This window comes from Artemia franciscana, chromosome 11 (genome assembly GCF_032884065.1).
Source record: "Artemia franciscana chromosome 11, ASM3288406v1, whole genome shotgun sequence".
Classification (NCBI taxonomy): Eukaryota; Metazoa; Arthropoda; class Branchiopoda; order Anostraca; family Artemiidae; genus Artemia; species Artemia franciscana.
The window spans coordinates 32530469-32543623 of record NC_088873.1 but is presented as its reverse complement, the minus strand read 5'-3'; the positions used below and the strand labels follow the sequence as shown (position 1 = coordinate 32543623).

Genomic DNA, 13155 nt, shown 5'->3' with positions numbered 1-13155 from the left:
GTTTACAAGGGCATTATGTTCCGCTTAACTTAAGGGCCTTTTTGTACCATAAATATTATATCACGATTCTATGTGCCGGCTGAGAGTCTCAAAGGCGAAGGGCAAATTTTCAATTAGCAAATTTTCAGAGCAATTTTGCTTTCAAAAATTCAGAAGGGACCTTCTGAAGCAATTTTGGTAAAAATTAATCGGGAATCTTTAACTTATCAACGGTTCGAAAAGCTAACGAGAGACTAGTTTAATTCAAAGCAAACCTATAATCTCACACTATTTGTTAAGATGATTCGATACTTTAAACTTCATTTTGTGAATATCAACATCGGCTGACAATCTCAAAGGCAAAGGGTCTATTAACGAATTCTCCCCAAGGACTACTTATCATTGAAACCTGTTGAGAATTTGTGAGTTGATTATGAAATTTGATTGAAAAGACAATGGAATTTTGTCGGCAAAGTTTTCAGTCAAAGCGGGCTGCACCACAGGCAATTCGAAGAGCTGATCAAATTGATTAAATGACATTTCTTTCGAAGTGATTTTGGGCATTTTCCTAGAAGGTATTCTAGAAAGTTTTTAGGGACAACCCTTTCCTGAATTTTAAAAAGAAAATTCTGGTCTGTTTGATCGAAAAAAAAGAAAAAATTAACATGTTCTAATGATATATGTTTCTCTAAAACTAAATATGTCTATCTCATCACAAAACAAGAGAAGTAACAAGGTTTTCCTAAGATTTCAGGGAAAGTATATGTCGGCTTTTAGTTTTATGCTGTTTATTTGGATTGCTTATAGCTTGGCCACACAAACTAAAAAACTTTATAATGGACGTGATAGGGTGATCCTTTATGGTATTGAATCCCCTTAAGCAAATTATTGTCTACTCAATGTACATGTAACATAAATAATATGCACCCTATGTCGACAAAGATTTCAATCAAGAAGGTTAGTACGACTGGAAACTTCCAAAGCTGTCAAATTATTTAATGACACATCTTTTGAGCCAATTTTTAATGTTTTCTCAGTAGGCATACTAGAATATTTGTTGGTACTGACCTTTCCCGAGCTTTGAAACGAATAATAATAATAATACGAATAATAATTTTATAATAATAGTAAATAAAAAAATAATAAAAAAGTGCTTTCCAGTGATGTAAATTTCATTAAATTTGAATATCTCTATCTCCTGCGCAAAAGTTATGATTTCCAAGAAAGTGGGTGTCGGCTGTAAATTTTTTTGTCGTTTTCCGGATTTCTAATCTAAGCTATACAAGTTACGGTAAGACCACCCAATCAATCCTATATAGTTTGGCCACACAAACAAAAAAAGTTTATAATATACGAGCAAAGCCGTATCCAGTGGTGATATTGGTTTTGAAGCCCCCCCCCCTGAAAAAAACTGAATGAATATAAACAAATGTTTGATGTGTTTTTTGTATATCTCTCCCTCCCCCCCCCCCAAAAAAAAAACAAACTATATGTTCTTGTAGACGAGATAGGGTGATCTTTTATGGTATCCAGCCGTCTTTATGATAACCAAAGAATCTTCGTTACTTATAAGAGTAGAAACTGGTGCTAGTGTCGAAAAAAATGACTCACGCGACCTAGCGTTTGACGTTTCCCGGCATTTTTCAAGCTTCATAGTTGTGCTTTTTTTCTTTGAGTTCAAAGCCTTATTACAGCAATATTTTCGCCAGTTACTCTAATAAAATTAATTTTTCTCTATTACTACACTAAAAAAACAACAAGAAACGCCAAGCGCAAGACAACATCGGTACTTTTTTACATTAGTGCCAAGTTCCACTTTTATAAGTTATCTATGCTCTCTGCACTTAACCAGAAACAAAAAATAACAACAATCATTTTACAGCATATTGTAGACTGAGGTGTGAGGACTCTTGAATATCACACGCAGACTGGCCCAATAAGTTATTTTTTTGCCAAACATTCCACTAAATAGGGCCATTGTGATGTATGCAAATTGCCATTCAATTTGTTCGTGTCCTGATTCTTGACCTGAGTTAGTTCTCTCCTTCCTTATGGACGCGCAAAACAGATTCGTCTCCAGGTCCTAGGAACATTGCAATCGTACCACCTAAAGTTGTAACACACTTAATTGTCCTGGTTTTCTGTCTTGATTTAAAATAAGAATATTTATCTCTTGTTTGGTAAGCGTAAAGAGCCTTTCAGACCAAAAATTTGGCTCACGTTTTCCCTTCAGACTGGTCATCTTACGTATTGCTACGGAGCTTACGGTCAAACTTAAGAAAATTACGCTCTCCGTAACGTAAGAAAATTATATATAAAACAGAATCGAAGTTTGCTCAACTTTACGTCAACAGACGTATTGTATTGCATTGAATAATAAACTTCTTCTTCTTCTTCTTCTTCTTCTTCTTCTTCTTCTTCGCCTTCTTTTTCTTCTTCAGAAACATAAAAACTTAATTCATAGTAAGTTTAATGATAATTTGTAAATTAATAATTAATAAATCGATATGAACTAATATTAATTGTAAATTAATGTTTGCTCAGATTTGACTTTTTACTAAGGTTTCAATATATATTAAAATTTTTTGTCTAATCTAATTAAATGGATTCAAAAGAAATACCTAAATGAAAGAATTGCGAGAAAAATTAAAATTGATTTTTTTAGTTAAGTTTATAGATTGAAAGGGATTGGATAGGAGTGAATGGGGGTCATTGATTTTTAGGGTATGTGATGGGTAATTGAGATTGGAGTGAAATCAGAAGTGGGAGTCAAAATAATTATGGTGAGACAGAAAAATAATAACAAAAAAGGAAGACATTAAAGAAAATATGGACACTGACAAGATTTTTTAAAATTATTTTCTAACAAAGGATATATTGTGTAAAAAAGATGTAGATAAAAAGTTGGCTCCTTTAGAAGGAACCTTGCAGTGCTTGATCTCTCTGCCAAGTAACACTCCCTTCTGGAGACAAGAAGCAGTTGGCAGTTATTTCTCTAAAAATTTCTGGACTGTCTTGAAGCATTATTACTTGATGTGCAGCCTACATCCTGGAACGGGGCATTTGAAATAGAAGCTGGATACTCTGCTGGAGCGTTTGGGATACCATGTAAAGTAATAATATAAGTCTGAAGGCAAAGTGCACATTCCATGATTATCATCAATTTCTCAGGCTGCATGATTATTTCTGATCTAATCAGTCTGAACCCTTGCAACTTAATCTGCGAACTGAAGGAATTCTACAATTGTATATCGTTTTGAGTTCAGTAAGGTTTCTACCAGGAAAGGGTCTCATTATGTGGTCCTTGAGCGGAAAGGCCTCGTCCTCTAAGAAAAAAAATATGCGGAAACATGGTATTAGTTCCAGGGAGCTTTTTGGGTGCTGGAAGCCTGGTGTCTCCACTATCGTGTTGCTTCCCAATTTGGACCGAGAAAAGACACCACCATCACTCTCAGACCCTTAGGCACCAACATCATAAAACCAAAATTTGTAGTTCGCATCACAAGTTGCAAGTAAAACAACACTAAAATAGTTCTTATAGTTATAAAATTGTGAACCAGAATTGTAAGGGCATTGAAGCCTGATGTGCTTACTATCTATAGCACCTATAAAATTTGGCATTTTCTATCGGGTAAAGATCTGCGTTGCAGTAACTTTTAAGTCTTCCTCAGATGGATTAGCAAGAAAATTGGGAGAATGAATGTCAAAAATGGCCTATGCAGTCTCTTTCAAAATTTTTGAGACAGTAGAAATTCCAACTCTGAATTCAGAGTGTTAGTTTATCACGCTGTTTTCTGTTGCTAAGTAACGCAAATGCAATGCTTGGTGAGTCTCGGGAGATAAGACTTTTCCATAACCTTTATTTTCCTTTGTTATTTTTGCCCCCACTTTACTTAGCAAATCAACAAATTCATTTCTGGTAAAGCGTGTAAAATTGAAGAATTTTTCATCATTGTCCGTCAGGAGAAGCTCATTAAGCAAGTTTAACTTCCATAGTTTCTGTTTTATTGTTTTCTAGCATCGGACCTACCCTCTACATCTTTTCTTTCGTTTCTTAGAGCCACTGACATTCTCATTTTTCTCGGAAGCAAGCATTGCTAACGTAATTACCGAAACTTCGTCATTAGAGCTATGTTTAAAAACATTTAATAGAAGAAAAGGTATGTTACGGAGTTTTTAGTCCCTTTATTCTGAAGGGAAAGTAATTTAGTCTGAAAGTTCAGCTATAAAAAACATTAAATTTAAACCGTTAGTGTAGTCCTTACGTTTTGGTCTGAAAGGGCCATAACTCGTCATTTTCATCTGTTTATTTATTAAAAATCAAATTATACAAATGGTAGATTTCATTTCTTTTAAAATTTGACTTATACTTTCATCAGATTAATTGTTGTACTATCAGTTATAATTTTTTTTGCTATCATCAAAATTCCTTGGGCTCGGCAAAGGAGGAATTTGACGGGGATAATATTAAAGTCTTTTTCCAGGCTACCAGCCTGATATTTTTGTTTAATTGTTTAGCTTATAGCGTGTAAGGATCTTTGATGTTTGTACTTTCATGCTCAGGACCCAAAGTTTAAGTGCAAAAAGAAGGAATAAAGCTGGATTGGAGGTGCCTTTAAACTGGCCCTAGTAGTTTGACAGCCATATAAGGAAGTTTTATTTGAACCGAGGATGGTCAAAGAGTATTAAAAATGGTTATAACTTTTATTCTTCCTTTCTTTGCTCTCAAGTGATGGTATTGGAATTTGAAAGACTATACGGAGTTACAGCAGGCACGTGCGTAAAAATCTATTAGGTGGCCCAAGTTTGAATAGACGGATGAATTCACTAAAATATATGGAATTATAGGGAAAATCTGATGTTATAGGGAGGGGCTGCACAAACAGACGTTATATCTTCTTGATTATTCATATATATATATATATATATATATATATATCATAATGCCATAATACATATATACTGAAACCTATGGGGTTTTAAACATTGACGTAAACCAAACAGGATCACTTCTTGGATATCATGCGAACCATCTTGACTATAATCAATCATTTATGACCAATCTTAAGGTTCTTTTGATCTTCGACCTCGTATCCTATATTTGATTCACCTTTCCTTGCTATCGATTCGCTGCAGATTCCTAGCGTGGCATGAGATGACAGAGAAGGTCTTGTTATCACTGTTGTTCTACAATCAATGTATCGCATGATTTTTAATGCATTTGTGTTATCTAAATACACATGTTGGGATCTTGACATGCACAAGAAATAACAACATCGCCCATGTTTGAATTGTCCTAATGCAGGTACCATATGAAAAGAATTAATTCTGATATCCTTGAAAGATCACGTCTGAAATCTTGACGGTTTACGGCTTGGTTGAATTAGACAAATGATAACCTCAGTTCAAAAATTATAGTAATTTTATATCTATCTTAATTTTGAAAATTCTTTTAATCTTAACTGGCATGGTAATGTATGCTAAATCCCATTAACCGTTGGCTTACTATACCTTACTGATATACCAGGCTATAGCAGTAACTACATTCTAAGACCACACTGGCTATACATAGCGTATGACAAACAAGAAAAAAGCACAATTAAATAACTAGATGAGACTCAACAAATAAGCAGATGAGGAATATCTGCTCTGTTTTAGTTTACTTCAAAAGGTTAGTTTTTTCTTCTCTTTTTTTTAGCACTTAGGACGGCTTGGCGCAAGTCCTTGCGGTAATATTGCTCTTGTCCTTTTCGCTTCTTTTCTGTTCACTGGCTGATATTACTTTCGTTTTGTGGGTTATTTCATTATATTCCATTTCTTATTTGTTATATGCATAGCACTAAGGTTCCAAGGAATATCAGTATATGACCAGAAAGCAGCGAGAATCTATTACTGCCAACCATCATCAAAATAAAAACTATCAAATCGTTTAAAGGTCATGGATTTTCTTTAATCCGGAAACATTCCAGATCCTCTTGATGCACTCATTCAACTGAGAAGAGTATTCTTATCAGTGGCAGAAATTACACTCTTTTGAACCATCAGGTTCCAAGATAAAATCATCTTGCATATCGTCACTCCGCGTTCTAAAGAATCAAACTGTACGCACCTGTACCCACAAATGTTAACATCCTCGTGTTCTTTGTCGCTTACATATGGTACACACTTAATATTAATAGGTTTTCACTTAGAAAAAAATACTGTTTTTTGTATCTCCTTTGAAAGACGCTGAACTGGAACGCTACTTTCAACGTGAATTGTCGATTTTGCTTCAGTAATCTCAACGGTGACTATATCAACTGACTTACAGCATTTAGTAGAATTATGTTCAGCATTTAGGATTCATGCAGACATTATAAGAGTAACCCGATGTTGTGGAATTAAAAAATGCTATGAAATCGGTCTCTGTGAGATTTGAAGCCGTATCATCTCAAGTTCGAAATATTATCCGGGCAGGGTTATAGATTCGGCTCTAATGATATGTTGAACTGTCGGCTCTAATGATATGGTGATATGGTAGTCCATTGAGGGGGGGGGGGGGTTAGAAAATATTTGGAAGTTACGTTTGAAGCCTCGTGTTCTTTTTTATTTCTTTTGGTAGTTTACAGTGGATGTAAGAGACATGTGTTAAATGACCCATTGAAAAAGATTGTCAGATCTTTGCGAGGATATAAAGGTCGTTCATGGGAAGAGGGGTCGGATTCCACAGAAATGAAATTTCTAGACTTGAAGATCCCATATTTTTTTTAAATCCTCGGAGTAGTCATGGGGAGTGGGGAGGGGGATGGGTTTCGCCTTGTACCACTATGCACAAGTATTTTAATAGAGAAGTTTAGGTTACAACACGTATAAACTATTGATATTGGTTAAAGAGCAAATACTAAAGGTAAATGCTATCCGAAGTCGTATTCCGAGCAATATTTTATAGTTCAAAGATTTTACACCTCATAGAATTTTGTTGAAAATGTTGGATCTAAGAAGACAAAGGCTGGATCTAAAAGGAAGACATTCCGAAAGGTTTTCCCCTTATTTAATCTATTTTCTCTACCTGGCTGAATGTCAAAAGTTGGAGTTGCCGAGGAATCCTAAGTGGGGTGATGTTCTAAAAATGTTCTCTCTCTTTTCCTGCAAAGCATATGGTCTCTATCTGTTTCATAGCTCGTTTAAATTGATCTCATTGACGAAATACTAGCTGTTTGAAAGCGTGCCAGCCATTAAAAAGCCCATTTGTGGCTTTGATGATGGCATAGAACAGGCGTTCTCTTTCTAAACAAATGTTCCTTTTCCGGCTTTTATTCGAGGTTATCAAAATTTGACGCTAAGAACGTTAGATTAGGAAGCTTATGGTATACTAAAGGGCTTCTTTAAATTAGATTGTTTTCAATGATGGTAATAACATCCGCATGTTTACGTAGTCTTTGCATCCTTCTGTGTGTGGCGAAGCAAGTTCTGTATTTCTGTTTCCTGTACAAAACCAGAGCAACTAAAATTATCCAGTATTTTTTATTATCTAAAATTGAAAACTTACGGAAGTAGGCCTTTTTTTTGGAAGCTTTGAACACAGATCCAGTGTAAGGACACTTTTCTGTCAATTACTCTTCATTTAGGACAAAAGGAACCATCGCCAAAATAAATAATCATCCTCTCTGTATAATGAAGATTTCGTACCCAGTCCACTGAGAAGGAAGATGCCACAAGCATACTTAAGCTGTTTTTTTAAAAGCTTCTCAGGCCTTGTATAATTATTACGTCGCCATTACAACAAGGATGGCACCGGGAAGAGTTGGACTTAATCCACCCTTACTCGTAAAATACAGAAGCCCCTGTTATATAAAAGGACATTAGCAAAGAACACATATTAGCACGTCTCAAAATGTTCCCAAAAACTTTGACTAGTTCATTTGATGTTATTTTTACAATTTTATGTTGGTATTCATAATATTGCATTCACTTATACTTTTATGAAAATTATTATATATCTGAATTTTCTGTAAGTAATTGTTTTCGCATACTCACATCTTGGCCAAACTGTATTTAAATTTGTATTAAACATGTTATCGATTTATTACCATTCAGTATACTGTATCTAGCAGTAATCAAACAGTTCGTTATGTCGGATTTAAAATGTCGTAAAATGTCGAATTTTGTATTTTTTGCCAGAACACAGACCACGGATGCGTACTTATTTGTTCTTATTTCCCATGCTCATTTTTTCCCCAAAGTCACCGGGTCAAAATTTTGAGATAGCCATTTTGTTCAGCATAGTCAAAAAACCTAATAACTATGTCTTTGGGGACGACTTAATCCCTCACAGTCCCCGGGGAAGGGCTGCAAGTTACAAACTTTGACCATTGTTTACATATAGTAATGGCTATTGGGAAGTGTATAGACATTTCGGGGTGACTTTTTCGTGTTGAGGGGGGGGGGCGGGGTCGGGGGTTATGTGGGAGGATATTTCCATGGAGGAATTTATCATGAGGGAAGAGAATTTCCATGAAGGGGGCGCAGGATTTTCTAGCATTATTTAAAAAAAAAAAACAATGAGAAAATAAATGTAATAAAAAGTTTTGCAGCTGGAAGTAAGGAGCAGCATTAAAACTTAAAATGAACAGAAATTATTAAGTATATAAGGGGGTCCTTCTCCACAATACCTCGCTCTTTATGCTAAAGTATATTTAGTAATTTCAAATATTTATTCTACGGCCTTTGTGATTCAGGGGTCATTGTTAAAGAATTGGGACGAAATTCAAGCTTTAGTGTAAAGAGCGAGGTATTGACGAGGGGGTGAACCCCCTCATATAAGTAATAAAAATATACAAATATAGAAGTTTGGTACGTAAGTTAATTTGTAAGTTACGTATATTTATTACTAATAAAAACGTTCGTAAACAAATTAAAGTTCTAGTTGCCTTCTTAAATAACCAAAAATTGGAGGGCAATTGGGCCTCCCCCCCACCCTTTTTTTTATCAAAATCGTCCGATCAAAACTTTAAGAAAGCCATTTAGCAAAAAAAAAAAAAAATAAAAAAAAATACAAATTTCGTTTTAATTATTCATGTGCGGTGAGCCAAAATCAAAACATGCATTAATTCAATAACAATTTTAACTGAATATAAAAAATGCATATATAAAAAATAAACAAGTTTTTTTAACTGCAAGTAAGGAGCGACATTAGAACTTAAAACGAACAGAAATTATTACGTATATGAAAGGGATTTTCCCCTCCTCAACGCTTCGCTCTTTACGCTTCGCTCTTTAAGCTAAAGTTTTCTATTGTTTTAAAAAGTAGAGTTGTGAGAAAAAGTCAAACTTTAGCGTAAAGAGCGGGGCATTGAACCCCTTTAATATACGGTATAATTTTTACTCGTTTTAAGTTTCAATGACGCTTCTTACTTGTAGTTAAAAAAAAAAAATTGTTTTTCTTATTTAATTACAAAGTAAGAACCTGCTAAGCACCCCTTTATGACTAACATAGATGTCCACATTGGCTGATGAACTCATTGTAAGTACTTTGGTAGGAATATCCGATAACCACTTTAATTTGTCAGGATTATTGAAGTGCACAAATAGCTTCTTTTCTATGTGAGAATCTGTTAATGTTATATGTGTATCATATTTAAGCGACAACGGACACGAGCATGTTAATATTTGTGGATATAGTCCGAGTTTTTAGAACGCGGAGTGACGATGGGCAAGATTTACCGGGAACCTGATGGCTCAAAGGAGTGTATTTTCTGTCGCCCTGATGGAAATACTCAAACGATTTGATAGTTTTTATTTTAATGCACATAAATATCCGTGTTGATATTTTATCATCTTTTCCGAAAAGGGGAGCTAGATACAGGAAAAATCGAATTTTCTTTGGTAAAACCATATTAGCGAATGAAAACATCTGTCAGGTCTGTCATAAGTCTCTCAGGAAATTTTACAGCATAAGCCATCCATGAAGCAAAAATAGTTTTTCACTATCGTTTGTCAGACTTTTTAGTCGAAAAATAGTGAGAGAAAAAAACACATTTTAATGACTACACCCATCTTTGTTCTTGAATAAAAGCTCTTATGTCATAATTACTGCCAGAAATCAAAGACTTGTAACGGGTCGACGATTCCTATTTTAGGCGTATTTCTGGCGCATATAGTGACGACCTATTTTTGGTCTTTGATAAAATCCATTTTAGGTTTGTTCTATGTTTTGGGAAAAGCTCCAAAAGCTTCTGTTCAATTAATACTCTTTTTTTGCCAAAAGGGTTTTCGAACTTTGTGCCAAAATTATAGTCACGTTTCGATTGTACCAAATTTGCAAAAGAGTACACTATTGCCAAGAGCTTTCATTTTACGGTTGAGTAACGTATCGTAGTATATAATTGTAGTTTATCGTGTCATTTGTTGATGTCTTTTCGGTTTGGTGTGCAACCATTTTATTCCCTTCTTATAGGCTAGTTCTCTTTAGAATCGAACAAGTTTAATTATGTTGTTTAGTACGAAACTGCGCTGGCAAACTAGTTATATATATATATATATATATATATATATATATATATATATATATATATATATATATATATATATATATATATATATATATATGCCGGTAATTTGCAAAGTGGGCATTTGGAATAGCAGAGGTTTTTTAAACATTAATGGAAAAACTTTTATTTTGAAAAAATCGAAGTTTTTTTCGGTGATGCTGTCTGGAAAAAGAGAATGGAAATCATATGATAGAACGGCAGCGTAAAAAAAAGCAGCTAGGTAATGACTAGACTGCTCTTCAGCGAAGCCTAATATCAAGTTTTTTTGAAGCAATATATTGGAAGACAAACAATGGCAGGGCCTAACATTTGCAGTAGATAATAAATAGTATGTGAGTTTTTTGTTAGGATTTTTTTTTTTTTTACAAGGGATGAAACTTCTATCCGGTACGCTTATTTTGAATTTTGTTAGGATGCTAATCAAGTACACTTTTTTCTATCATATGTTACCTTGTTGAAGCATATGTATAGATATAAAAAAGTCAATCTTTTCTTATTTATCGTTTTGACTTGTTTCCATTTAGAGCAAGAAAACGAGAACAATGATTTCTTGGGCGTGGTCTTATTAGTCTGTAACTGCTATGAGTTGTCATTTGGTTGTTTTTATAAAGTATTTACTCGTTCAAGGTATTTGGACTGGGCGTCCACGGGATTGTTTTCAGAAATGTGATCTATTTATGCTACTGGTCTCTGTTTGCTCTTATCCGTTTAATTAGGTTTTTTTCTACGATAATTGTATGGCCCTATTGGTCGCTAAGTACCTTTTAAAGAAATAAAAAGAGAAGAAAACGCTGAATTAAGAAACTTTGAATAACCTTACTTAGCTCGTTGTAGCATTAAGTATATGTGCTATTGTTACGCTTTGTCAAAAGTTTGTTCTTTATTACTTTGTTAGTCGCATTTTTTTTTCTACTTTGTTTTATACTTGCGTCATTTTTCTTTAATAAGTCGGGACTTAATTGGGTTTGTCCCGAGTCAGGAACTAACTTGTTTTTCAGCGAGTCAGGAATTTGCTCATTGTGTCGAGTCAGTTACCGACCTATTTTGGAATGCGTCGAAATTTAGCTCATTTTAGTTCAGAATTTTTTTTTTTTTTTTTTTTTTTTTTTTTAGCGCTGAATTAAGATTTGGGTTTTTTAGTCGAGTGTCCGCAATTTTTTTTTTGGCACTGAGATTGAAAATGCTTGCACAAGGCCGGTTTAAACTAAATGGAACCTGCCCCTTTTTTGCTAAAAAGTTGACAGTAAAACAAGTTTTTTTTGAGGGGTCACAGGCTTAGTTTGTACCGCTAAAAATAAATATTCATTTTCCTTGGACCATCCCACTTTTAACCATATGTAACAGGCCCACCTTTCACTACTCAAATCCATCTGGTGAACAGAGCAGTTTGTTCCACTTTTTTTCGTTAAGTCATATTAATAATACTCCATATGAAATATATGGCTCTTGTAAGACCTGACGAGCTTCAAATTGATATAAGATCTTTTACGGTTGTTCTTGTTTATTTCATCTCACTTTTTTGTACGAGTCATTTAGTTTTATCGGCCAACAACGGGCCATTAATATTGAATAATGTCGTTTTAATCTTACTATATCTCTTGACATGATAGCACTGGATTCATCCATATTTCTATGTCTAGACATTCACGCTTGAAACTTTTCCCTCTTCAAGGAGTTGCATTTTTTTTTTCTGCGATGATTGATGTTGATTGCATGGAATGGTTTCTAAAAGTTCTGGTTTCGGAGAGGGTGGCGATTGATGTACTTGAATGGTTTTGTCATATCCGCATACCATGCCCGCGTTTTAAAGTACCTTTTGAGTCCTGGTCCTTAGTCAGCCTAAAAGATTCTTATCAATATTGAGCGTCGGTTCTCAGCGTAGGAGTCGCCATCCCACAGATAAGGGAAATAATAGTCGGTCAGAATAAGTTTTAACTGATTAGGTATTGAGGCTCTACTGATAAATTGATAATTAGGATCCAATTATTATTTGTTGTAAGGGGGGTCACAACGTAACTGATTTTTTTTTACCCTTTTGATGAGAGGGTTGTGATACTAAAAATGTTATATGCTGTTGACATGTACTAAACCAAATGGTTCTCGAAAAGCTTAACGGTTCAAAGATGTAGAAGAATCATAAAATATTAACAAAAATAGGAAATTAACGTCCATCGTAAATATAAGAAAATAAAAAAAAGAATAAAAACAAAGGGATGATATCCTTACGGGTGGTTTAAATTTAAGGAGTTTCATTTTAATAGCAATATCACAAGAAGAAGAAAAAAACAACTGAACTCCTATGCGTATTTTTATTCACTTTCTAACACTTTTTGGTTTGAAAGGATGGTTGAACATTTACAGACGTAATCCTTGCCTCCATTTAAAAAATAGGATTCCAGTCCATTCGCCGGTTAGGCAGAATAGAAGCACAAAAGACAGCACCGGATGCTGAGTACACATGCGATAGACAGCACGCAATTCTTACTTTGAATGGCTTCTATACATAGTGGGCCAATACTGCCAATAGGGTTGGCCAACATTACCATTAGGACCTGCCTACACACAAGAGAAGCATAGAGAAAGCAAATTGTTCTAAGAATAGATGCAGACATGGTCAACCTTTTTGGGGGGAGGGGGTAAATGTTTT

At 34.6% G+C, this 13155-nt stretch overlaps 1 protein-coding gene across 5 annotated transcripts in view; it reads left to right on the top strand.

Annotated features, from left to right (window-relative positions):
- The window catches only part of LOC136033101 (fizzy-related protein homolog), a 112385-nt gene that overhangs the window by 34767 nt on the left and 64463 nt on the right, over positions 1 to 13155 (top strand). The gene's annotated exons all lie outside the window — the stretch shown is intronic.